Here is a 4,082-nt window from a genome sequence, read left to right on the forward strand (position 1 = left end):
GTTCTGACCCTAAGAGGTTTGAATGAAGTCTTTCGGCATCATCGTTAGAGATAGGACTAGGAAATAGAATCAAATCATTTTATTTCAAATAGCAAACTAGAACGAATCCAAACCTAAACCAGGGTCACAACAATCAAGGCCTGTATGAAGTCTATACCAGGATGTGCATCATCTCCAATTCAGGAACCCTTTTGCATTTTGCTAATGCTATCAACAGAAAACAAATTACGCTGTGGTTTGTTTTCCACAGTAAATAAGTAGGCCTATTGTGTAAAAGAATATTCTGCTAACGTGGTCCAAAATGTTCAGATTATTTTAGATTATCTTTTAAAACATCAACAGTTTAAACAAAACACAAATGGACGGAAGAGTAAGCGTTTATTTACTAATCCCTAAAAGTGTGGCGTCACACACATCTGTCTTGTTGCGAATATTAGACTATATTTAGTCCACTCGAAAAAAAGGTTTTTTCTTCCTAAATTTCAGCACCATGGACAGCGACAGGCAAGACAGTGCGCCCCGACTGGAGTAGGATGATATTACTGATCTATTGCCAGTTTTGCTTTTTCCCTCCGAATGATGAGATTTACGATTGGATATACAGTAATCCGTTCCAGGGCTAAGAAAGTGCTTTTCTCACATGTCTCACCCGTTGTACGATAGAAATAATGCATGAGCAGACGGTCCTGGCGACGAAAGAAAACAGAGCCCCGTGAGTGTAGATTAGGCTACGGTAACACGAATGTTGACGGGTGTTTCACAGCTGAGTTTCACAGCCGAGTTCTGTTCAAGGGGACCGTGACGGGATCCCACGATGATGAGGTGGGTTCCAAACGCTCTAAATGCAGGGCGATGGAAATGATCTCTTTCATCACCGACTGATAGCCTACTATAATATTGATCGTCGGCCCTAACTAAAAATGGAGCGACTGGCAATCATAACAAAATATTCTACATTTTTAATAGAAAATCTGAAGCACTATACATAAGGCTACTACACAAGACTGTCAACCAGCAATTTAAACACTTTATTGATTGCCCTTCAGTTCTAGTGAGCGTCGATTCAAACCCTATCGATCAATCGATCAATCATGCGAGTGTCACAACACTAGACTATTAGAACAAGTGTGCAGCCAACCAAGGTTCCATGATAGCCTTTAGTTTCTTTCTAATGCTTCTGTTGGCCTACACCTTCCATTTCCCTCTGCTATCAGTGTCTCTCTGAAACCGACATTTCACTCTCCCTGCATAGAGAGCGGCGCGTCGCGGCCTCGGGGCGGCTTAAAGCGCGGCGGGTTAATAAGGGTTTGCTCGGCGAGGCGACGCGGCGTGAAATGAGACGTCAGGCGCAACGCTGTAATGCGACCTCCGGTTACACCACGCACCCCGATTATGATTAAGTTATTTCCCTTGAAAGGGCATGTTTTTTAATGTACCCGCCGACATACATGCTGATGGTGAAAGCATGCTACGTGCCAATTCGCCCGAATGACTTCCTTTCCCTCATGATCCGGGTGGAAGGATCCTCTATGTGGGGCCATTTGGAATTTCCAGTTCTGATTTGTTTGCCAGCTCTTGACTTCGATTCGTCAACTGTGTCCACTGTTGACTACAGTTGCTAAGAAGTTCGTTTTTGTAATAGGCCTAATGGACCACTGGGTGTAAGATACAATATATACAACACAAGCAAGATACAATAGAATGAATCTGCTGTGGCTAAAATCTATAAATTAGCCTAGTTTAAGTCACAATAAAACGGTAGGCTATTCCCAATTCAATGCTTTTACCAAAAAACAGAACAAAAATAAAATAAAACAAAGAACAAAAGATAAACAGAAAAGAAACAGGACTCGAACAGGAGATCCGTCCTGGAGTTCATCATATCACAATTATGATTATGAAATTCCTCTACATTGTTAAGTGGTGTTTTACCATTGTTTTACCTTCGACGGAGTCAAGCAAGCAATCACATGCTCTTGCAGTAGGAAGTGTAAATGCACAAGGCTACATTTTATTTTGGCCTTACCAAACTAACTCTTCTGCAATAATAATGTCCAAAATGGAACTATGTACAGTTAATATTAAAAAAAGTATACAATCGAGAGAGGGGGCTTTGGATCAGCTGGTAACACATGGCCGATAAAGACACTTTCAGTGTTCAACGGACCTAAAATAAATAGGCTAATTGTGGTTCTACAGTAACAATAGCAACCGTCATTTCGAGGCAGTCTATATATCTATCGATTGACTACCTATTATTGTGTTAGCTATGAAAGCACAAGGTAACAGGTTGTTTGCTTACAGTGGTGCATTCCCCTCTCTCTCCCCTCTCTCTCTCTCGCAGTCGCTCTCTGATGGAAGCGCGCTCCTGTGCACTCTTACGCACACAGTGTTTTCTCTGAAGGGTCAGTCATGATCTGGGCATGCTTGAAGAAAGGACAGCGTTTTCCAATGTGCTTCAAGTCACTCATCTAGACCCCCAAATCCTACCCCAACCTTGAAGTAAGAACAAATAACAGGTATGCAAGTATAGCCTATAGGCTACTCCTTACCTGTGACGATATCACCGAAATTCTATCCGATGCGCTGAGATATAAACAATATCGATCCTGTCCGTTCCAGCATGACCATCTAGTGACCTCCCTGTATTGAATCCCATTTGTGAATATTCCACTAACTCATGTCTGGGGGCAGGGTGGAAGGACCAGAAACTATGTCTCCCCAAGGTCCATTGCCAATACGTATTGTAATGTAATGTAATGTTATTCAACAGAGTTGCTGTAAACAGACAGAATGGGCCATACATTGGCTTACTGCAGGGGGTTAGCAACTCAGGGTCTGGAGGGCCACAGCAGTGTGTGCAGGCTTTTGCTCCATCCCAGCAGTGACACAACTGATTCAACTGCTTGTGATGGAAGTGAATAAGACCATGATCCGGTGTGTTAGGGCTGAGCTGCAACAAAAGTCAACAGCCAGACTGTGTTGCCCCTGTCTGTTCAGAGGGATGGGAGTGTGGTTATGTTTGTTATGCAATGCTGTACAGAAACATATATTTTTATATATCTTGGTCATCAGGGCATGAGATTAACGACTTGGTTGTTACTGTGAGTATGTATGTTTGTTTGTGTGTGTGTGTGTGTGTGTGTGTGTGTGTGTGTGTGTGTGTGTGTGTGTGTATGTGTATGTATGTGTGTTTGAGTCTATGTGTGTGTGTCTTTGGCTGTGTGTGTGTGTGTGTGTGTGTGTGTGTGTGTGTGTGTGTATGTGTGTGAGTGTTAGTGTTATTCCTATCAATGGTCAAAGGTTTCTTGAATAACGTGTGTTGGATATGCTAAAAAGTGCCATATTTTTTACTTACTAGTGTCTTATTTTGTTTATGTACATGTATTTATCTGATGGTGGCATTCATGACTATGAGACACAAAAGGAGACTATCACTATCTGGTGTTGAAAATGATGAACAAAGACAATAGAACTCACTATGATGGAACAACGTATGGGGGAGGGAGAGGGATTCACCCCAAACATTTGATCATGGGACCTCATCATTTCCACCCATGCCATTGGTCCACAGTCTAACAACACACACTTTGGCCATCCCTCTCTCAGCGTTACCATTGTTATGCTGCATTCAAGTGCACCTTGGAAATAGACAGGTCCAAAATGTCCCACGAGGGAACTGGTGTTACTTTGAGACTTTCAAGTTTCCCACTCAGACCTGTCTCACAATCAACCAATAAGGTGCGTTTTCGGGAGCTCTCGTGAGTTGGAATGTTCAGAGTTGACAAGGAGTACTTGAACGCAGCATTAGTCCGCAATGCCAATATAGGCTCTATCCAGTATCGTTATCACTATAAATTAGCTTATCTGGGAGAACAGGATGGACCAATTAGAAGTCAGGACAGTCCTGACAGGAACAGAGCATAAAAAGCAGCGTGAGATGTCACACTACCTATCAGGTTTCACGTGCCGTCCCTCCCCTGCACTGAGAGAGGAGCGGTCATTTCAAAGACAGCTCCCCTGTGATGTTCCGGAATCCTGGCCAAAAATAAAAAGGTCTCTATCTAAGAATAGAAGCCTGG

Source organism: Argentina silus, assembly GCF_951799395.1.
Source record: "Argentina silus genome assembly, chromosome: 1".
Lineage (NCBI taxonomy): Eukaryota > Metazoa > Chordata > Actinopteri > Argentiniformes > Argentinidae > Argentina > Argentina silus.